Source organism: Mytilus galloprovincialis, chromosome 13, assembly GCF_965363235.1.
Source record: "Mytilus galloprovincialis chromosome 13, xbMytGall1.hap1.1, whole genome shotgun sequence".
Taxonomy (NCBI): Eukaryota; Metazoa; Mollusca; class Bivalvia; order Mytilida; family Mytilidae; genus Mytilus; species Mytilus galloprovincialis.
In genome coordinates this window covers 5,894,197-5,919,902 of record NC_134850.1, presented here as the reverse complement: position 1 = coordinate 5,919,902, position 25,706 = coordinate 5,894,197, and the positions used below count along the sequence as shown (strand labels likewise).

The window sequence follows — 25,706 nt, the reverse complement described above, 5'->3', positions numbered from 1 at the left end:
TACTGAAGATACTTTGGTTACAGTTAAAAGTTCATGCTTTTTTTTTTAAATTTAATTTCTAATTATCACACAGATCTTAAATTTTAGATTTTGAATTAAATGGTTCATACTCTTATTTCTAAGGGCGTATCACAGATTTTCGTATTTTTATCACGATTTGAATCTATATTCTATTTTTTATTAGACATACCTTTATTTTGCTTAGCATTTGCTTAGACATGTTTAAGCAAGTTTTTCATGTGTGTGTAATGCATGTAACTGTTATTGTTTATATGATGCCTGTATAGTTTCATATGTGTGTAATGCATGTAACTGTTATTGATTATATGATGTCTGTAAAGTTTTATATTCAAACAAAAGATCTTACGAGCTTATGTTGTATAATTTAATAAATATCAAATCAAGATAGAATTTCCTTAAATTAATATCTTATCTTAACAGGAGAGGAATCAAAGGCGAGACAACATTCATTAATCTACAGAAAGAGAAGTGGATGTCAACATATTACATTTACGGAAGAAGTGATAAAACATTAATACATCCACAAAGAGTGATGGATGCCAAAGCATTACATCTTTGGAAGATTACAGCTTTTACATTAATGCTAGCAAGACAAATCTTTGTTTGGCTTCCTTGCTTTGTTTGTATCAATGTTTGCTCAAGCATGGCAATTAAAATAGGCGGGGTTTCAGCTTTTATACATCATACTTAAATTTTATTGGACGTTATGTTTGAGGTTAAGGACACTAAATTTTAAAACATCACATGACAAATATTCTCACATGTTTCCTTACCTGTAAATATACAATACAGTCAGGATTCTACTTCGTCAAAATTATCTCCCCATTACGGCAGTTCATTTTCACAATCGTAGAAATGGAAACCAATTTTTTTTCGAACATATGCATTTTCATCATCCAACTTAAAGATTGTCGTCAAATACTTTTAGTAAAATAGCTATTCGAACACACCTACTCTGATTTTGTGATTCATTGGATAGGTATTTCACTTGACCCCTACATTTCATCTTTTAGTATTGTGATTTTTTATGTGATAAAGTCAACCTGTAGCTTTGCTATATAAAAATGATAGAATCTGAAGCGAGATGATGTATCAAATACTCTTCCTTTGTACGTTTTCAAGACAAAATATTCATCTCAAACACACCCTAACATAAAAAAAGGTGCACTCGATTTTCTCTTTTCGATACAATTGTTACCCATTTATTGGAATTTTTTTTTGAGTTACATAAATGAAAGGGCAGACACGGAAACAACTGAACTAATAGATCAATATGTTATAAAAAAAAAAAAACAATATTAAGTTTATATTTTTCTTTCATTGACCAATTATTGTATTTTTACAGGTGAGGAAACATGTGAGAATATTTGTCATGTGATGTTTTAAATTTAAGTGTCCTAAACCTCAAACGTAACGTCCAATAAAATTTAAGTATGATGTATACAAGCTGAAGCCCCGCCTATCTTAATTGCCATGCTTGAGCAAACATTAATACACACAAAGCAAGCAAGCCAAACAAAGATTTGTCTTGCTAGCATTAATGTAAAAGCTGTAAAGAAAACAACAACAAACCTATACAGAGATATTGATATCATAGCACTGCATCTACTGAGTAAGAAAATATTAATACATCCACGTAGAGAGAGATGGATATCAAAGCATTATATCTATTTATCATATGTTAAGTAGTAAATACAGTAGTTTTGCATATGTGATAAATAGCCTGCTGTTTAATCCATATCCCGCAACTTTGATGCGCACCCTTTATCGCATACCCTTTATCACACCCCTACCCTTTATCACACCCCCACTTTTTTTTTCTTTTTTTTTTTTACATAAAGTCAGTTTTTTTTTTTTTTGCTTAAGAAAAATTTTCCTCAAAATCGGTAAATTTTTTGAATGACATCATTGTTTGGTATGTGACGTCACGAACGTCGAGTTTTCATTTGTATGTGACGTCACGAACGTCAAGTTTTATATTTTTGGCACACTAAATGCAACTATGAAAAATACAAAACACATAAATTAATACAATAATAAACAAAATATTTTTAAAACAACAGCACGCAAATTGTAAGGTAACCCAGGTGCTTCGGATAAGTAATTGAGCAGTTCTTTTAAGGCCTTTTAAACAAGACAAAAGTAGAACTGAAGGTAACCCAGTGCTATGGATCAGAAAACAGTTCATATAATATAATACTCTTCTGTTGAAATATATGATAAAGTGTATAATACATGGCAAAATCCGTATCACATGCCGTATCACCCTCGACCAATATCATCCCTCGGGCCTAAAGGCCCTTGGGTTGGTATTGATGTCTCGGGATGATATGACATATGATACGAATTTTGCCATGTATTATTCTCTATGGAAGAAGAAAGAGAATATTAATACATCCACGTAGAGAGAGAGAGAGATGGACATCAAAGCATTACATCTTTGAAAGAGCAAAGATAATATTAATACATCCACGTAGAGAGAGATGGGTATCAAAGCATTACATCTACGGAAGAGGAAAGAGAATATTAATACATCTTCGTAGAGAGAGGTGGATATCAAAGCATTACATCTATGGGAGGAAAGAGAATATCAATGCATCCACATAGAGAGAGATGGATACCAAGGCATTACATCTTTGGAAGAGGAAAGAGAATATTAATACATCCACATAGAAAGAGATGTATATCAAGGTATAAAATCTATGGAAGAGGAAAGAGAATATTGATACATCAATGTGCTTAAAAAGTTTCTAAATTTAGTAATTAGTAATATGAATGTGGATCTACTAAGTACTTTTCAAAAGACAAAACGGGACATAAGGGTTTTTTTTTCTCACAAAAATCAGACGGTTATTGATTCTTTGTATACAAAAGACCACATAGACTTTATTCGGTCTGTGCATTTGACACTAAAATATGCCTAGTCACAGACAACAATTGTTTTTTGTCTGATGTTTTATTTTGCGTAGTCAAGAAAACAAGTTTTGAATAGATTTGTCAATGGTATATAAACAAACGAACGCCACATGTTCCAAGCACTCCTGTTTTCATGTTTGATTAAAGACCAAAAACAAGGTAAATACAATACAACATAGTTTTGAAATAGCTGATTTCTTTCTATGTTTTAAGACTTATGTAAAGTAGAGGAAAATTAATATAACATTTTATGAATTTAATGCGTGACCTTTTTAGGTACTTTTCCCTAATTTCACAATAACTAACAACTTTGCATTACTAATTGTGCATAAATAATCATTTTACAGTAACATCTGAAATAACTATACAACAGAAATAGACAGCATGGTAAATTTAACGCGAAAAGCACTAAATATGATAAGATTTCTGATGTTAACACCTACATATAATTCTTTTAAGTTAAATTTATTCAGATTGGTCCACTTCATCTTTATTGAAAGTATAAATGAGAAGACCTCATTTTGTGTGTCGCTTCTTCTCCACTCACAATAAATTAATCATCATGCATCTGTGTCCTATAGGTACCGTGCATAGACGCATTCGTCATCCATTCTTATGACTTTTCAGTTTGGGTTATTTTGGGAGAAAAACGAAAAAAAGGCGTCCGGATATTGATTCCGTATTCAAACCGACTTTTAAGTCAGATATGACTACCGGTTTTAACATTGAGAACCAATCGTATGATAGAAAACAAAAATGAAATATAAATAAGCCAATTAGGGAGTTGTCTATATCGTGGTTTTTAGATCGTAAGAACCACTACTATTATACCTCGGTTTAACTTGCACGTACTCGGACGGGGACATGACAATTATATTCGCGTTTATCTGCATGTATACTAATAATAGTATGATTAATATACTATTATAATATATAGAGACTGTCTATATAATATAGCAGTGATCGCCATGGAGATTAAACTTAGAATTAATAGTTAATAGAAAATTAAATACACTTTAATACAATTATAATATAGATACGTATGTTCATATTCTACAGAAACGCGAAATAATGGAATATAACAGAAAATAGAATAAAACAGACTTGGAAAAGAAGAGAAAAGGCTTAAAAATATTGTCATGTCTCCATGTACCCATATGATGTTGATGTCATTTCTTAAATTCTCCAGACATAAAATCGTTTACAAAAATTCATCCCCGGCGCTAAAATATATAGTTAACATACTTTCAACCAAGTTTGAAATGCCCGCGATTTCGCTTTTAAGTCAAACAGGACTTCCGTTTTTAACTTGCACAGAAATTTCATAAGATTACTCCGGGACAGGACAATAATAATCAACAGTTGCGTTGATAGAGACTCTATATATAATATAGCAATGATCGTCTAGGAGAAAAAACTTGAATTTGAAAGTTGATAGCAAATACATTTTAGTAACAAATAATTATAGTATATGTATGTTCATAGTATACAAAAACGCGAAAATAATGAAATTTAACAGAAAGATAATAATAACGGACTTTGGAAGCAAGGGAGAGGGCTTAAAAGAGGGACGAAAGATACCAAAGGGACAGTCAAACTCATAAATCTAAAACAAACTGACAACGCCATGGCTAAAAATAAAAAAGACAAACAGAAAAACAATAGTACACACGACACAACATAGAAAACTAAAGAATAAACAACACGAACCCCACCAAAAACTAGGGGTGATCAGGTTAAACTGTATTTTTGAATTTTGATACCTTTTCTGAAATTCTCCAGACATGAAATCTTTTACAAAAATTCTCCCCCCTACAACAGTTTACATACTTTCAACCAAGCTCTAAATGCCCGCTCAGAGGAGACCAAGTACATCCTTAAGATCACATCACTCAAAGTCACTGGAGCTTTACCGTTACAAAATTTGTAAGTCTCAAGTGCCATATTGTCCTGATTCTTTTCACCTGTAGATTTGTAAATTTTGCCATGTCTAGGAGGTTTTAAATGATTCCAAAAAGGTACTTCAAATAAAAGTATGGAATATTTTCAGTTTATTTAGTCTGGTTTATGTATACCCATGTATCGTTATGATACAACGTGAAAAATAAGACGGTTGTTTGCTTCAATCAAATTCGGTCGCATACTGACTCTATGTGCACAAAAGTACACACAGATTAAATTCGGTTAAAATAAGAATCTATTAACCATAAAGTTAAGTGCATAGCTCAATTATTATTTTGTTTGTCGTTCATGACCTTTAAATTTGCTTTATGTTGATTTGACACAAATTCAACGGGAAAAAAATCTTTAAAGAATAGGAAGATTTTCGTTGTCAAGAAACAACACAATTCTTTTTGTGACTGGTGTTTTATTTTGCGTAGAAAAACTGTTATAAGAAGGTGTGTCAATGGTATATAAACAAACTCCATATGTTCCAAACACCCGTGTTTCCCTAATCGACCAAACACCAAAACAGTAGGTAAATAAAATACAGCAAATTTTAAGCTTTGATATAACTGATTTTTTCCTATGTTTTAAGATTTTAAGGGGGGGGGTATGATTTTCTCTATATCATGTATGTCTAATGAGTTCATCAATTTTCCATTATATATCTTAAACTAAATCTACCACAATTTACTTTACAAGTTTTGTTTCGTGTTTTTTTCATTCGGAAATTTGTGCGCACAAACATTATATGTTATGATAATCATATACTTCAGGTGAACAATTAAATCCCTAAAATTTAGACCTGTTATCTATGATGAGTTTATTTGCAGAATGAAAATATTGAAGATTCTGTGTGCGATATTCATGATGCTAATGGCAGTTTTAGCAGGAAACGTCAGTGGAAAGCCACCAAGAGGAAGGCTTGAATTGGACAGAATAAGACCACCAAACGGAGGTTATCGAGTTAAAAGAGATACTAATGACCACCATTTGGATAGAACCTTGGGATTACTGGTAATTACAAATCTTAAGAATTGCTTATTCAGAACATTAAGTTTAATAATAATAATAATAATAATAATAATAATAATAATAATAATAATAATAATAATAATTATAATAATAATAATAATAATAATAATAATAATAATAATAATAATAATAATAATAATAATAATAATAATAATAATAATAATAATAATAATAATAATAATAAATAATAATAAAAATAATACTAATAATACTAATAATAATAATAATAATAATAATAATAATAATAATAATAATAATAATAATAATAATAATAATAATAATAATAATAAGAATAATAATAATAAGAAGAAGAAGAAGAAAGAAGAAGAAATAATCATACTGTAATTAAAGTACTGAAGTACTGAACATCGGATGACCGCGAGTTCTTGTTGGTGGTCAAATGCACTTATCACAGTAAAAAATCACATGTCTATACCTGAATCTGAGATAAATGTACAGAGATGTATTGTTTTCTAAGACAAATTCGTGCGTTGAGGATAAATAAATGACAGGAAATCCAACCTCACCATAATAACTATTTTATTGTAGTGATACAAATCAGTATACACTGGTTTGTTGTTATATTTTAAATTAATGTAACAGTAACATGTATATATAATTTTCATGCATTTGTAAATCATTCTATTCTACTATTCTAATAATAGTGCAGTACAAGTACCTTCTTCTGTAAAATTCGTTTTTTCTAAAAGATTGGATATGAGTAGGCATTTATATTTTCCCGCAAAAACAATTACAGAGTTACCGTTCCTTGCCAGGATTGTCGTGCAACGTTCTTGAGATATTCTTCCGCAAGCCTTAACGCATTTGTTTGGTACTTGTGCGTAGATATTATCAATGACTTTTTACTTATAAATATAGATTATTACATTGATACAAGTGGATTATCGGATTTATCCAATCGAGATAGTTAAATTATCAATGTTAAAGTCCTAGCCTTGGCGAGGACTTTAGAATTGATAATTTAACTATTATGTTCTAAACAAAAACATTTTTATCAGTATTCATTGAAGAGATGTATCTATAACAAACAAAAAGGAATTTTAGTTTGCATTAGTTAATATCCGCATGTTTATCATGTGTATTGATCGGTTAAAACCCCAAAACGAAAGTGACGTATGCAAATCTAGGCTATAGCAATACATCGGAATGCCCTCACGGTCATCTTGATGTAAAAATAAATATAATTGTATTTTTCAGGTGAAAAGAGATTAGATGGTCTGTGGAGCCACAAACTGGATATTTCATCATTAAAACTGAACTAAATAGATTTTGATTTTGTAGTTGGTCTCTGTATTAGTGTTTATTTCATATTTTTAAATGATTCTATTTTTGTCTTTACAATCTACTGGCCATATTATTCTTGAAAAATATGATTGTAATTAAATTGGGAAAAGTTACAAAGAGACAAAATTCCGACCTAAGAGAAGAAAACAGCACAAGGTCATCAATAGGTCTTCAACACAGCGAGAAAATCCCGAACACGGAGGCTGGCTTCGGCTGACTCCTAAACAATCATGTGTACTGGTTCTGTGAAATATGGGCGTTACACTAAAATCTGACACATATAAATAAACTAAAATAGCAAAAAAATTAAACTTAAGACTTAAGAAAGGTCAGCGACTACTGACTTCGGACAGGCGAAACAATACGACGTGGTTTACATGTTTTAAAGAGAGCCGTGGTGTAGTGGTGAGTGCATCGGACTACTAACACAAAGGTTCCTGTTCGATCACCTCTACGGGGAGAAAATTTCATGGACCAAATTTTCGATCCTCCCTTGACACGATTTGCGAGTATGATCTTGAGAAATGATGAAAGTCCGTCGGAAAGGGACGATAGATAGCCGACTTGTAGATTTCGAAAAAGAGCAGGCTAATACCTCTGCACGGAAGCACTAGCACCCGCAAAGTTGAAAGGGATTAATATAAGTTGCAATGACTTGATTCCCTATCCATTATAAATAAATATATTTCCAGTTTTCGGACAATATCTCAAAAAGGCTTTCAGCAGTTCTCATGAAACTTTGGTGACTTGTTTATATCTATTGATGTAAGCTCCTTTCTGAATTTTATAAATTTCTAATATGACATTGAGAGGGTATTGTATTTTATTCTTCGAAAATGGAAAGGCATATCATGCACTCATGGCGCAGCTGTTTATTTGTTTTGTTTTGACTTTGATTCATATTTTTATCTTGGGAATCCAATAATACGGAATCCCAAAAATGGCTTCAGACCAGCAGATCACCTTAAAACAACTATACAGCTCTGTACGGCATACAAACACGAGCAAATTCAAAACCGCATACCAAGTTATATATAATATATATAAACTTCGCATGTCAGTTAACTGCTAAGAGTCTGATGTTATTCATGTATTATTGTCATTTTGTTTATTTTCTTTGGTTACATCTTCTGACATCAGACTCGGACTTCTCTTGAACTGAATTTTAATGTGCGTATTGTTATGCGTTTACTTTTCTGCATTGGCTAGAGGTATAGGGGGAGGGTTGGGATCTCATAAACATGTTTAACCCCGCTGCATTTTTGCGCCTGTCCCAAGCCAGGAGCCTCTGGCCTTTGTTAGTCTTGTATTATTTTAAATTTAGTTTCTTGTGTACAATTTGGAGTTTAGTATGGCGTTCATTATCACTGAACTAGTATATATATTTGTTTAGGGGCCAGCTGAAAGACGTCTCCGGGTGCTGGAATTTCTCGCTGCATTGAAGACCTGTTGGTGATCTTCTACTGTTGTCTTCTCTATGGTCGGGTTGTTGTCTCTTTGACACATTCCCCATTTCCATTCTCAATTTTATTCGATACCTATTCTGTAAATATAGTACATTGATATCTCGCCTGTAGATAAGTGTTGTATCTTTTAAGATGTGGTTGTTAGACATATTTGAAAAGTTTCCCTCAGTTTTAGTTTGCAATCCGATTTTTTTTCTCTCAATCGATTCATGAATTTTTGAACAGCGGTATACTACTGTTGCCTTTATTTAGACATCTTTGTTCTTTTTTTTGTTTGTTTTTCCTAAAGTCATATTGTCAATCATAACACCGGGCATCTCAATGTACTTATAAAGAGGCACGTCTCCGTACACGATGTTTATGGGAAGGTTTATCCGACCGGAAGTGGTTGTGTATATTGTTTAAATGTATATAAAATTTTAAGATGGAGTTTGATTGGCAATAAGACAACAATCCACTAGGGAATATCTTGTATGTTATGCTATTAAATCTTTTCTATAATATGTTTTGCTTTCCCGCACCTATCTTGATTTGATATCTCTTTATAGGTGTAATGCTTCCATATCTCTTCTGTAGATGTAATGTTTTAAGTCTCCTGTTAAGCTAAGATAAGATACGAACATTCTATTTTGATTCAGCATTTGTAAAACTATACAACACTAGCTCTACAGAGCTTTTGACCGAACATAAAACATAGCCACACAAAACATAATATCAACAAGCATAACATACACAAAGTTCGGCATCTATATAGGAAATACTTGGTTTAATCTGATGTAAGATAGAGTTGTGTCTTATAACATATTTGGAATACGCACTAAGAAAATTTTATGATTCACATTTTGATATTCATAAGTATCAAAATCTTTAATTAGCACTAAAAATATGAGTATGGACCACTTTAAATATAATGAAAACCCTTAAACTGAAGATTTCTGTGATAATTTTAGAGTAAATAAAAACAAATTGGGCATAAGCATTCTAATTGTTACAATTCTAACCAGTTGGATAATGGCCCAAAAAAATAAAAATGTAAATGATATAACTTATAACACTAAAAAACTGAGAATGAGCCAAATCGAAAATCCCTCATGTGTCACTGCCTGCTTGATTCTTACATACACCAGTACTTAAACTGTAAACTAAGCTTCTCCAGCAATCGGTATATATTACAGCGAAACATGACCATATTATGAATATTATAGTGATCTGAACGAAATTCTAAGTTGAGGGGGAAACCCATGTGACACTCTGACTCTTCTCTTGAATAACTATATATATACATACAGAAACAAACCAGATTTGACAGTGTAAACAGGTACCTAATGTACATAGATTTTAACTATCAACAGACTGATCAAGGCAGTTTGAACCATTCCAAGACTGGAGCGAACTCTTAAAAAAAATGATAGTAAGGGAAAATATTGGTAAGTTATTCAAGTGTTAAACGGATGCACTGATGATATCTGAATGATCTCGCATCGGTTACTCAGAAATATGACAGTTGTTGTCCATCATGTTTGTCCATTCTCGGAAGCCTTTTTAGGGCCATGCTAGTCTACTTTTTACAATTTGTTATAACAAATCATCAATTTGTTATAACAAATCATCAATTTGTTATAACAAATCATCAATTTCATATAACAAATGATTAATTTGATATAACAAATTATTAATTTGATAGAACAAATTGTTTATTTGATATGACAAATTATCAATTTGATATAACAAATTGTAAATATCTCTACAAATAGTGTGATTTTATCATAATAATGATTAATTAAAAGTTGCATAACCCGGACTGGCGCATTTCGTGTATTAATTCATTGTTCATCTGACGTCCGGTGACAAATATATAATGCATTTTCAAAAATTAATTTACAGGTTTAATGTTTCTATTACCAACCCTCTTCCCCTTTCCCTTTTTTTTAAAACTATTTTTGGGACTTGTTTCTCAATTTTACATTTGGGACCTGGTGCCTCAGAACGAACAAATCTACTAGAGAAAAGGGGGTATATTTGATCAATTTATAAATTTTCAAGAAAAAAGTCAAAGCGAAATGAAGAGTTCTATTGAGATTTTGATGTTTTTAGGAACATATGAACATGCAAGGATAAAAAAAATGTTTTTCCTTCTTGAAAAAACCCTGGCATGTTGATTTATTAATTTCAATAGGAACTTGTTTAATCCGCCGCAAATGTTTGCACCTGTCCTAAGTCAGGAATCTGATGTACAGCAGATTTCGTTTGTTTATTTTATTTATACGTGTTTCTCGTTTCTCATTTTTTTTTATAGATTAGACCGTTGGTTTTCCCGTTTGAATGGTTTTACACAGTCTAGTAATTTTTGGGTACCTTTAAAGCTTGTTGTTCAGTGTGAACCAAGGCTTCGTGATAAATCTGATCACCTTAATTACGTTGTATATATAGAAGAAGGAATTCAGATCCTGAGCATTGCAAAAAAAAACATTTTGGTCTATATCTGTAAACAGTTTAATCGTTTCATAAATATATACTTTATGTGAAATAGAGAAGGCGGATAACCCTAATCCATGCATAGGTAATTTGACATATCAAATTTCCTTTTTTGTTATATCTAACCAATACATTGTTATATCAAACAATTATAATCTGTTATATCAAATAAATAATTTGTTATATCAAAATCGAAAATCTGTTATATCAAATTCGTTTTGAATTTTCCTCGGAGCTCAGTATTTTTGTGATTTTCTGTTTTACCTGCAGAGATATTTGCCATATCTAGAAGTGTTTCTATAGCTAGGTATAAATCAAAACAGCGCTCTCTTTTTCAAAAACTTAGAGTTGGTGTTCGTGTAGAAGACAAAAAGTACTTCAAATAAAAGTATGGAATATAATTATTCTATCTAGTCCGGTTAACATATACTAGTACCCATATATCTATACAACGTGAAAATAATGTTGGTTTTTTTTCTTTCATAGAATTCGGTCGCATACTGACTCTATGTGCACACAGATTTAATTCTGTCAAAATTAGAATCTATAAACAATAAAGTTAAGCGCATGTCAGGTTAATTACTCTACCTAACACCTGCGGTGTTTGACCTCTTCACACAACAATTCAAAGTCATAAACGACACCTGATTTTACGTATGGACAGTGATCAGTTCTTATCAGTTATTTTACCTGTAGATGTATTTCGATAAGATATTTATAGAAATGTATTCATGGTGTATATTTGATTTGTATTAATTTATTTTTCAGTTTGAATGACAGATTTTACAATCAGTTTTTTTTTTTTTTTTTTTTTTTGATTACCTTTAAAATTTCGTCATTAATTATGAAAAGCCTTCGATTAACAGACGAATTACTCTCTTGTAAAACCACGTGTCATGTGATTTAATGGGAATATTTAAGTTAATATTTCTTTTTCGATTTTAAACTTTTCCCGATTAATTTTTTTTCTTTTGAATGAAGATTGCGATGTTCTAAATTATAGCTGTCTGACCGATGTTTTTCATTGGTATTTGTTTTTTTGTTTATCAATTATTATAGAGCGATGTTTGGTGTATGTTTACTGTTAATCAATAAGCATGTACGAAAAGGCAGCAAACGATTTATGTACGACCACGTACGCGTGTCGTGTGATTTTATAAATGGCAGTTATTTCTTGTGTATTTATTTGTCACAAAGAAACTAAAGTAGACAGTTCAAGTAGCATATTTGTTGATTTTCAAATCTGATTTGATGTCTACACCAACTTGAGTTTTTGTAAGAAGGCTACTTTTAAATGACATTTATAACCCGAAAGACGAGATCGTGTGTCTGTTTGGTTTATTATGTAATAAACCACAATTATGTAACAGGTCAGGAACACTACCCTAAATTATAGGGATTTTCTGGTAACTTAACGGAAAACCCTTGCCGTTTTTGGCACAACCTTTTTGATCTTTTGGTCCTCGATGCTGTTCAACTTTGTACTCGTTTCGGCTTTCAAACTTTTGTATCTGTGCGTCACACATAGGTCTTGTGTGGACAAAATACACTTCTGGCGTATTAAAATTTTGAACTTGTTGCCTTTTGTTGGCTGTTGTTCGTGTGATTCTTTGTCAATTGTGTTCTCCAATTTATTTATATTGTAGTCCTGTGTTGTCATTTTGATGTTATATTTCACATGGCCATAAAAGTGCGAGGTTTGGCATGCCACAAAACCAGGTTCAACCCACCATTTTTTCCTTTAAAAATGCCCTGTACCAAGTCAGGAATATGGTCATTGTTATATTATAGTTCGTTTCTGTGTGTATTACATTATAACGTTGTGTCGTTTGTTTTCTCTTATTTTTGAGTGTAAATTCACATTGCGATAAGACGTGTCACGGTACTTGTCTATCCCAAATTCATGTATTTGGTTTTGATGTTATATATATATGTTATATTTGTTATTCTCGTGGGATTTTGTCTATATGTGTTACATTTTAGTGTTATGTCGTTGTTCTCCTCTTATATTTAATGCGTTTCCCTCGGTTTTAGTTTGTTATCCCGATTTTGTTTTTTGTCCATGGATTTATGAGTTTTGAACAGCGGTATACTACTGTTGCCTTTATTTATATGGATAGGCATAAATTAGCATACTGATGACCTCGCACAAATAATTGTTTATTTACGTGTGACGCAATTTATTTTTACCTGGGCTTTTGACCAATCCACTAAATGAGTTACAATGCGTGATGGGCTACTACGTGTTTACAATCAACCGATAACATGTGCTATTTACTGAAATACAACACATTTTTTCGTGCATTGCGGGATAAACAATTTCGCTTAGTTTTTCATTTTTTGTATCTATATTTATAGTTCGTGATATAAAGTATTCGTTCCATGCTCAGATTAACGAAGAGTTGTTTTAATGCGAAGAAACAAGTGTTTGAATTACCGCATCTATAGCTATTACTATGGTTGATCATGACAGGGAGATTTCAGGTATTCGCGTCCACCGGACAGCACTGAAACAACAGTGAAAACACAATTACCCATACGACAAACTTACTAGTGTAAATCTAGCTGTAGATAAAAACCGTTGGTAATATTCATTAGGGCAGCAAATTTCGCATAGATAGAATAAGAAATGTGGGATTGGTTGGGTCACAAAATTGATTTTATGATATTGTACCTTCTTTTATGATCAAAAAGTAATTTAAATCGAGGAAAATAATATATTTATTCATTTGTCTTTATGAAACAACAACGTATAATCACCAATCAAATTGAAGGCATTGCGGTTGCCTGTCATCACTAACATTCACTTCATTTGAGTGAACTTAAGTGGATAGTTGTCTCATTGGCAACCATACCCATCTCCTTATTTCTGTATACAAACATCTTTCAGAAAGTTCGGGTTTCCATTATCAAACATTTACTGATGTTTGTAGAATACTAAGTAATATTTTCATTTTGAGAATTTGACAGGTATACAGACTGAGGGTACAGAACATGCACAAAGCCTATACCATCCGTCATATTTCATCAAAAATGCACAAGACCTTTTTAAATTCTAGCTTGTCTGACAGTGTTGACAAAATCTATAAGTATTGATTTTTGACATATTTCAGTATTTGGGATTTTCAAACTGTGCCCTTTGTTCTGAAGGTAATAAAGCAAGCAACTGTAGTTTCATTTTGTTTTTGTCTTTGCAAGGTTCGTTTTTGTTTTAAAGGAGATATTTGGGTTTTTTTTATAATTCTAACGGAATCGGTCATTTGCCAACCTTTATAAAACCAGTAATGATGTTATCCATGTTTATGGGCGACAAGGACGTGAACTTTGATATGTTTTGTGAAAAGTGCACTGTTAAGTCTAAACCAATTATATTTCTTTTATTCATTGGATAATTTTTCTTCTTCTTTTGTTTATATATAAGGCCGTTGTGTTTTTTTCTAATTCTTTTACACTAGTATTTTTGGTCCGTTTATAGGTTACTTTTAAGGATTGAACCTAGGATTGCTTACTTTACTAAATTGTGTCTGGGATTGAAATTAGGATGTCCCATTAGCCACTCATACCTCAACTTCTTATTTCTATATATACAAAGCACGTTTTAGAAAACCTTTATAGGTAATATGACACCAACTGTAATCCAGATCGCTAGAGGATTTAAATATTTGGAGTAATTGCACATACGTCAATAGGACAGCAGCCAAACGATAAAAATACCTCTGTTGCAGACCGATGGATGAAACTATACAAAATATGTTAAGTTATTTACAGTCCCCGCTTTTATAACACTTATTCCTAACATACTGAATATTATGATATTCTTAAATACAGATAGAAGTGTTTCAGTTCCAGTTCTTCGTGTTTTCGAGGAAGAAATGTTTTAAAATGACGGTATACAAGTTTAAAAGAGCTCAACAAATTTTCATACTGGATAGTGGTCACTTTATCTGAAAGTTCCCTGCTTCACACCGTGAAAATATTGCACAGGTACAATGCATAACAATGAAAACAAGTTGCTTTCTTTTAAAAAAGAAAAAGAAAAGCAATACATGAACCTAAGACCGCTGAATGCCGGTCACCAAAAGATTGTTGCTGAATTTGTGTTTGCTTTTGAATTGAAATAATTGACTGTGAATAGAAGAAGCCAGTTGAAAGTATATATTTATAGCTTCTATTTGAATAGTTATTTTAAAACTTGACTATTTTATTTATTACTTGGGAATGTACATAATTTTTCCGATTATAGCCCTTTGGCAAATCCTATGTTCTACTAACTGGATGACTTATGCAAATTGCACAAACCTATCGCAATATTAATTTATGCACTCAGTTTGCTTTATAATCTGGAATTATGGATGCATTTATTTTATCTATCATATCTTTATAGTTTGTTTCCTACATGAATGCCTTTATATTCTTAGCTCGTATTTGAAGCTGTCTTGGCATGCAATTGATTGTGACCTCTTATGAAGAGACTTATTTTGGATTCATAAAAAATCTCAAATTTTAAGGATTTCCTGATTTTACTTAAATCAATTCAAACATTCTACAGGGAAACTTAGTTTTGCCGAATAATTTCTTAACTCAGAAGTTTATGAATACCTGTACACACTTTCAAAAAAAAACAATGTATATGAAAAGGTATGTAGATATAAAAAAAAAACGCCAGACACGAGTTAAGTCTACAAAAATAAACATCAGTGACGCTCGAATGAAAAAAGTTAAAAGGCCAAATACATTCCAAAGTTAAGAAATCTATTCCTTGGGTAGACAATCCTTAGCTTTTCGAAAGGTCAAAGTTTATAATAGGACAGTGACTCAAAAAAGAAACAAAAGAGAAACACTCAAAGTCAGAATACCGTTAGTAATGATGACCGTGCTTGAAAGTCACATGACGTAAAGTTCTTTCTGTCGTGTCCTGAATTTAGATAACAAAAACGAAAATAAGCTTTCACGAGTGAATTTAATAGTATTACATGCAAGTAGTATTTTAGCGAAATAGTAAATAGAAAGCATCTCACTGATACTCAGGAAAAGAATACGCATTTGCGTCATCACATATCTTAGTCTAATATTGAATTCGAATGTCAAACGGCCTACATTAAATTATTTGATTCAGGATTCATTGACATTTTATTCGGAATTTTTGAGAACGCAAACCGATAGTGTGCTTTTGAAATGTGATATATAATGTGAATGAATCAAGACGTGTAGGATAGTTGGACACACAATGAATACAATTTTCAAAACCGTACCATGATAGTACAAATATGTAGATGCTATAAGGTTAAACTATTAAAACAAACAAACAAAAATTGAATTAAAATTTTATAATAAATTAACGTTCCTGTTAGTATTTTTTTTCAAATTCTTTTGAATATTATATATAATATCAATAAACACGAACGTCAAGTATTTACGGATGGACATTTTATTTATCGAATGAATCTATTTTTAAATTCTAACATTCCACTATGTGAATATATTACTATAAAAATATAAGCAAAGACTTCGAAATCCATACTAACAGTATAAAATAATCAACATTATGGTTGAAATTAAATTTAGTTGTGATTATTGTAAATTATTTTAACGGTTGTTGTGAGCTGCAAGGATTTAAAATCATGCTTTATGAATTCAAAACACACAAGTATTTTTATTCACGACCGTTTAAAATCTAAATATTTAATAAATTGATCTTACTTTGCGTTTTATGGATATATTACAATACACAAAAATAAATAATAATTACTCATAAAACTTAAATACCAAAATGGTATTAAATATTTAACGTAGAAGTATAATGATTATTGTTTGTACACATTTTTTTTGTAGGATGCAAGAATTTATTTAGATTTAATTTTTATGTTTCCTTTACAAATGAATATTTAAAAATACCAAAGCAGAGTATCTTGTCATATAAAATACTTATTTCTTAATTGCAGATCTGAAAATATTCTGATTTCAATCATTAATTTTATTAGTTTCTTCAGAAACATAAATACAGTATATATTTTGTATATACTTCTTTGATTCCGATTGTATTAAACACTTTTGATAAGAATATTATCTTTCTGTTTTCCGATCTAAATATTAATATTTTAACCAGAATGTTCTCTCCCGTAAGTCTATGATGAAATACACAGTAATTCCGTGGTTAAATCTTCAAACATAATTAGTTTACATGTTATCGAGACAACAGACAATACCACGTTATAATTGACCCAGATACACACAGTGTACAGTTGTCGTTTTAAAACAAATATAATTGCATCGTCAAGAGCCATCAATTAAGGGACCATATCAAAGACGAAGATAACAACCTGTTAAGACCTGTATAAATGACCGAAAACTTTAGAGACGTTCCGAGATTTTTGACTTCCGGCCGAGAGATATCGAGTGGCCCATAGACACATCCAAAACTCGCCAACATTTAAGCATGAACCCCTCAGGGGGTTCATGCAAAAAAAACTGTTCAACTACTTTAACAAGGCGAAAAAGAAAGTCGATTCGTGAAGCCAATAAACAATACTTTTTTAATCTGAGCATGCAAATTGAAGATTATGTTATACATTTTACAATAAACATATTCATAGAGCAAAAATATTTATTATGAGAGACCCAGACACTATATTAGTTGACAGATTTCCCACTAATTTCACGTGTTTTTAAGTGATAGTAAACTCGTAGTAGCCCACAATGCATTATAGTTCATTGAGTCGATTGGTCATTTTTTTTCAAGGCCATATTGGCCTTGTGTTTGGGAAATTACTATGCAAATATATTCTGACGTCAGGAAATCTAGAGTTCTCGACCTGTGTAATAAACCACAGGTACTCTGGTGGCAGTTGATATAATTATTTTTATCTTTCTTGTTCATTCGTAAAATAAAAGATATCACTGGAATCGATATTTTATTCATTTTGAGAAGAAGAAAAAATGCAATTAACTATGACCCCCTTTATAACTATTCATGCCCGTAGATTGAAAAGTCCTCAATACGGACATGGATATTAAATTGCTGATATCTTGAAAACAAATAATTATTGATACAGAAGTTAATATTTTAATACAAATGTACAGGCATTCCACAAAAAACAAATACCATTTTCGTGTTCTCACTTAACCCCATTCAAAAGAGGATCAACTTGATAAAAATAAGTGGTTTAATTTGGTAATAAAACGGGGAAATTTCAATTTTTACATTTTCTAAGGGAGGTTTAAAAATAGGATTTTTTTCCTAAAAGGTCTATTGCCCTTTTTATATAAATGTTAAAAAAACTTTTAAAATTTTAAATCAGTAATATGACATTTAAAATTTATTTATTAGTGAACATATTTGAAGTTCGTTAAATGTCTCCTGTCAGATGATACATTTTCCGGTACCCTAAAAATCACGCTGACAATAAATTATCACACAATTATGTCATTTAATTTTATTGTTTCTATAAAAAACAAATATTTTTTCTCAAAATTAAATCATTTCGAAAATGCCGAAGTTTAAACTAACACATCATGACAATATGAAAATTTATACTCTGTACCAACAAGGATGGCCCGTGCATGACATATTACGAAAGGTGTCCGCTGATGGTATAGATATTTCTTGGGGAGCTGTTAAAATGTGATTATTAAGTACCAAAATGGTCGTGCTGGATATGAACATTGGTCAAGAAAGAAAATTCCGACATTCAAAAGTATTACAGATGCAGATATTGATTTTGTTAAATCTACACTTGATGAAAATCCAACTCAAATATGCAGTGACATTATGCGTCGTTTATCAGACAAGGGCACAGTTACAAGTAAATCTACCCATACTACCGTTCGAAAAATGATAGATTCAGCCGGATACACTGCATCAACACCTCGTTATGGACAGGTGATTCGTGAAGCAAATAAATTAAAGAGAGTTGAGTTTTGTAAGCAGCTCTTCAACAATTTTCGGTACTTATACATCTTCGGATTTCAAATGTTTGGCTTTGAGCGTTCCTGATGAAGGTGTATCCAGAAAAGCGCTTCGGACGCAATAAATTATAAAACGTGTTGTTTTCCATTTTTTATTATAGCAGTCAATGAACAATTTGACGATATCATATTCACAGATGAGACAACCGTTCAACTTCACGATAATTTAGTTGTTATATTCAGAAGAAAGGATTGCGTTGCTCCTGTACTGCCGAAGTCAAAGCATCCACTTAAAGTCCACGTTTGGGGAGGCATTAGCCGACGTGGTACCACTCAAATTTTGATCTTTGAAGGTATTCTAAAATCTGATTTCTTTGTGAATACTATACTACGACTTGGACTTTTGCCATTTATTAGACAAACTTATCCAGATCAGCACAGATTTCAACAAGACAATGACCCAAAACATCGTTGTAATCTTAGTAAGAGGTTTATGCAGGAAAACCAAATTAACTGGTGGGATATTTGGCCTCTGAAAGCCCAGACTTTAATCCAATTGAAATGGTTTGGAGTATGATGAAGCAGCGGTGTAATAAGAAAAAAACTTTCAACTAAGAATGATCTAAACAGTGGAATTCAGGATTCTTGGAAGAATGACTGAACTGTTGAACGATGCAACACTTTTATTGACCACAATTTCAAGTTGTTACCAGTGGCCGTGTTTATTGGTGGACGTGCAACAGGGTATTTACCAAAAAAAGATTTTCCCAGAGAGATCAAGGTCGAGGTTATTAAGTTATTTTAATGACCAGTTTGATTTAGAAGAGGTGAAAGAGAGACTTGCAGCAGTGAAATACTGATTTAACAGAAAACCAGAGGACTACCAAATTATTCAAAAAGAGTCTAAAATGTTGTAGTTTGTATGATGAGTGTCTTCAGATACATATTACTGTAATTAATTCTTGAAGTCATTCTTTTCTATTCCATAACTTTAATTTATTTGTCATTTCTTTATATTTGAACACCTCAAAATATTTTTTTGGCTCATGTTTCAATATTCCTAATTTCCCAATCTAAACTTATATTTTAGTTAACCAATATGCTCTATTCTTTTTTGTTTTGTTTGCTAGAACGATTTTCTCTATACTTTATTTTGTTTGCCTATTCATGCTATTATTCTACATTCTAAATATGAAATAATTAAATGTAGCACCCTTCCTCTGTTAAACAATATTAGGCAAAAAACAAATAAACAAAATAGAAATAAAAAGAAATAAAATTAATAAAATTAAACTAAAAAAGCATATATCATGTTAAAAAGGTCAGTTTCTTTATTGAAATAATTGAAACATTTATTTTCTTCTTCCCCTTAGGATAATATTATTTAGTACCTGTAAAAGAAGCAAAAAAAAGGTAAATACAATACAACATAGTTTTGAAATCATTGATTTTTTTCTTTATTTTAAGATTTCTGCAGCAAAAAGTTAAATGAAAATAACACTTTAATAAAAAAAAAAAAATCATAATGCTTGATATTTTAAGGTACTTTTCATGAATTTCAAAACAAATAACAGGTTTGTCTTCCTAACTGTGCATAAATAATTCTATTTTACAGTATCATTTGAATTAACAATATATCAGATAAGCTATTCTAACAATTTTAACTAGTTAGAAGGAAAATCTGATCATTTGTGAAAACAATATAAAGTTAATGATTTCATTTGTGTTTTGCTTTTAGGTAAAGGAAAATGTAGTATGAGTGCCAATGAGACAACTCTCCATCCAAATAACAATTATAAAAGTAAACTATTATTGGTCAAGGTACGGCCTTCAACACGGAGCCTTGGCTCAAACCGTACAACAAGCTATAAAGGGCCCCAAAATTACAAGTGTAAAACCATTCAAACGGGAATTGTTTTTTTTTTTTTTTTTTTTTTTTTTTTGGAGGCGAAGCGCATTTAATTGATAGACAACAATCTGACTTCCCATATGAAGTTAAGCGATTACAGTCTCTCTGCCAGGATCATTGTATTAACCCGAAGGAGATATAAGACATACAGCATGTTAAACCTGGTATCAATAATGAGTTTATCTATATCATATATGTCTAATGAGTTTCAACAAAGTCTAACCTAAATCTTTCCATTGTATATTCTGAACTAAATCTACCACATTTCACTTTAAAGACTTTGTTTCATGTTTTGAGCGTATTTTATGAAGGTTATTCGGAAATTAGTGCGCACAAACATTATATCATATATTATCTTATACTTTAGGTGAACTAATTTAAATCCCTTGCAGAATGAAAATATTGAAGATTCTGTGTGCGATATTCATAATGCTAATGGCAGTTTTAACAGGAACAGTCAGTGGACGGCCGTCATTTCAAGGGCTTGAACTTAACAGACTACGGCTGTCAATTTAAGGGCTTGAATTTAACAGAGTTAAAAGAGATGCTAAAGGCCATTATTTGAATAGAACCGTAGAATTACTGGTAATGACAAATTTAAAGAATTTATTATTCATCACATAAATTTTAATAATAATAATAATAATAATAAAAATAATAAAACATGTTTTGATAATTTATTTCTAACATACGTTTGCAAAGTTTCCGTAAACTTTGACAAACTATGCACTCTCTTGAAATGCGCCTACAGTTTGTAGTTCATCGTTTGTTAGTAAAAACGCTACATTTGTTTCTAACTTCAACCTGAATAAACGATGTATTTGTTTTTACGTTTTGATAATAATTATGTTTTTGTCCCAGGCGGATAACCCTGGCCTCAAAACTTTTTGGAACTTTTGATCCTCGGCGATCTTCAACTTTGTAGTTGTTATGGCTTTCAAACTTTTAACATCTGAGCATAGTTAAGTGTGGACGTAGCGCGCGTCTGGCGTATAATTTAGTTTTTTAACCTGTTACCTTTTGATGGCTATTATTCGTTTGTTTCTCAGTCCTATATTTTTCTCTCCCATTTATCTGTTTATTTATCATAACCCTTCGTGTAATGTTGTCATTTTAATGTTATAATTAACACTGCCATTAAAGCGGGATGTTTGGCATGCCACAAAACCAGGTTTTACCCACCATTTTTTCATAAAATGCCCTGTACCAAGTCAGGAAAATGGCCATTGTTACATTATAGTTCGTTTCCACGTGTGTTACATTTTAATGCTATGTCTCTGCTGTGTCGTAGTTGTCTTATAATTGATACGTTTCCCTCAGTTTTAGATTGTAACCCGGAATTGTTTTTTTTCTATCGATTTATGAATTTTGAACAGCGGTATACTATTGTTGACTTTATTTGTAAAACAAGTCTGTTTACCAACAACATGTGCATGCATTATTGAAAGTTCAAACAGGGTCAGTAAACACTGATTAAACGATGTACACATGATGTATTTGTTTCTACTATTTTAGCGTTTAGAAAACAACAACAAACGCGACACAACGTTTACAAAATTTTGGTTAGAAAGAAATGCACTCATAATCAGTTATAAAAGACCCAGACTTTGAAATTGTGACACAATTAAATTTAAACAAGAAAACTAAGTGGCTTAATTATAATAGACTTAAAACAATTAACGAAAAAAAATATGACAGACATGCACAACCACTTGGAACAGTCGCGTAAAGAGTGTGGCCCGTGTTTAAGCTCTGAATATCCCCTGACCCGGGTCAGTGGCATATTAGCACAACATGGGAACGACTATAAAAATAATTTTATAGGCGTAAATCCATAGATGTTACAAAGCACAAAAAAACAAAGAATCCACAAAAAAAATACTTGGGATTCATTTATTTACGTGGGTACCGATTTTCCTGAATTGAGATGAACTTGCATTTTCGTTGATTTCGTTGTTTTACCAATGTCGGCATACAAACTTATAGAAAATGTGTTTTCCGTGGAAAATTTGAATGAAGCTACGAAATCGACGAAAATTGGCACCCTACGAATAATAATGAATCTACAGTAAACACAAAGCACCGATATAAATATATACTCGCTTGTTAAAAAATAATTACAACTAATAAATAAAGTCATGTTCTTCCAGGCACAATTCAAGCAGTGCACATCCATCGGATGTTTTGTAAAATCAAGAATCCATAAACAATATGAGAAAAGCATGCCCTTGTATATATAATATGAATATTTATTAAGAAATTACCCCTCTACAACGGAGGCACTTGCAGGCAGGGTACCTACAAATGCATCTAAAACATAATGTTCAATGAAATAAAATACATAAATGTATAAGATAAAAATTGATACCCTTTAAAACAAGTAACCTTTCATGAAAGACATAACAGCATTATATATTAAGATAAAATCTCAACATTTAGAGATCACATTAATCACATTGTACAAGCAAATCAAAGAAAGCTTAAGAAGTGCCAGTTTTGATTTGGATAAATAAACTCAACATAGATACCAGGATAAAATTTTGTACTTACACCAGACGTACGTTTTGTCTACTAAAAGACACATCAGTGACGCTCGAATCCAAAAAAAAAGGTATATGAAGTACAAAGAGCATTGAGAACCAACATTCCTAAAAGTTTTGCAAAATACAGCTAAGGTAATCTATTCCTGAGGTATATAGCGGATAGTTTTCCGTTTTCTGCTTAATGTCGAGGAGAACCGAGGTCACGAGAGAGACAATAATTTCCAGAAAGGCAGGACTGCTGGGCAACAAAACCCACCCACGTTCCATGTGGAGGACAGTATCAGGACCAGTTCGGTTTGCTACCGTAGAAAATCCAAAAAAGAGGCTATCTCCCTGGTAGACAAGAGAGGTGTCATAATTAAAACTCCATCCCTTGCATCTTTTTTTTATTATATTTTATGTTTTATGTGTCAAAACGTTGTTACTTATTTACTAATCATTGGAATATTATCTCTTTTATAACTGATGTTCATCATTAACAAATCTATTAAACGATACAATCCCTTCTTTTCTAAAAAAAAAAAAACAAAAAAAAAACACAAAACAATGCATAACGCAAAAGTCCAAAAAATGTTCTCCATTAACAATACGAAACAAAACAAGCTTTTTCTTTCAGAGGTCGGCATACAATGTTTATGGGTTGAAAGCCTTTTCGAGTACACAGTTTACAACAATTTCCTCACTTGGGGTTCGTGTGGATAGTAAAAAAGGTTTTATAATCGACTATTAATGGATTGTTGAGACTTGTAGAAAATTATTAATATTAAAAGAATAAGATTTTTTTTTTATTATAGTGTGTTTTTTTATTACAGTCGGGTCCAAAAAAAGGGGGGTTCATGTCCCAAATTCGTGTGTAGAAAATCTGAGAATCCTTTTTAAGTGGACATAAGTCTGAGATAGAGTGGTTTCGAGCTGCATATAAAAAAAAAAAGATGTGATATGATTGCTAATGAGTCAACTCTTCATAAAAGACCAAATGACACATTAATTAACAACTATAGGTCACCGTACCAATATATATGCCCATCTTGCAGAGTTTATCGTTTTCATATTCCAATGGTCAACATTCATTTGGTGTGATTGTCTCTTTTTGAAATATTAGTAGTAGGTAAACCATATTTGGTGAATAGAATACAACTTTTTGTAATTGAAAAGTGCACCTGAATGTCTGGTAAGCTCATCTGACACTGACCTCATTTTCATGGATCATTGGTCAACTTTAAGGTATTTTCTGGATACATCTGTTTCTCATGCTACGTACATGCTGACTATGCAGTATCGGCTTTGCTCATTGTTGAAAGCTGTACAGTGATTTATATTTGTTTTGATGAAGTAAATAGAAATTGTGGTGGATATTTTTTTCCATAAGATTTCATTAATTAAAATGATTTTCTTTTCAAATGTTTTTTTTTTGGGGGGGGGGGGGGAGGGGATGAAATTATCCGGGGGAGGATTTTATTTTTTTGTGGTGCCTGGGGTTACAACAGAATTGTGTATTGCTCAAAAACAACAAAAAAGGGTGTACTAACTTTTTTAGGGGGGATAAAGAGTCATTTAACAACAACATTGTGTGTTGCACAAAAGCACACAACAAAAAAAGAGTGTCCACATTTTTGTAAGGGGGGGGGGGGGGGGGTAGAGAGTCAATTTGCAACAGCTTAGTGTATTGCACAAAAGCAAAAAATTGAATATAAATTCAAATCATATAACCAATTCTAAGTTCTTTGTCTACAGTTATTTGTGTCCATTATTTAATACTATCCAAATTCAGACCTTATCAAGTGCGAATATTGTGTCAGTTTTTGCCTCAACTGTTCATGGTTGCACCTCTGTGGTCGTATCTAGCTGCGGACTCAGACTAGCAGGTCACTTTATGCAAACTATACATCTCTGACCTATCAAATCACAAAGATAGCAATACTTTTTGTCACTGTATGTTCTACAACCACAAGAAAACTAAAACCGCATAAGAAGTCATATGAGATCTCGAAATCTATTCAGTTGGTATAAAGCTTTGATATCTCTCCTGCAGATAATGAAATTGAGAAATTCTGGTATCTAATATTATCATATATTGAGATGTGTTGTGATTGACAATGTGACAACTATTCTAAAGATGTCTATGATTACAGATCACCATGCGGTCTTCAACAGTGAACAGAACCCACTCCGTACAGCAAGTTAAAA

General features: G+C 31.7%; 1 long non-coding RNA gene across 1 annotated transcript; it reads left to right on the top strand.

Moving 5' to 3' along the window:
- The first annotated feature begins 5,712 nt into the window (after positions 1-5,712).
- Positions 5,713-7,267, top strand: LOC143057098 (uncharacterized). The gene is made up of 2 exons (XR_012972633.1): positions 5,713-5,898; positions 7,135-7,267. It is a non-coding gene; the product is annotated as an uncharacterized LOC143057098 (long non-coding RNA).
- The last annotated feature ends 18,439 nt before the right edge of the window (positions 7,268-25,706 follow it).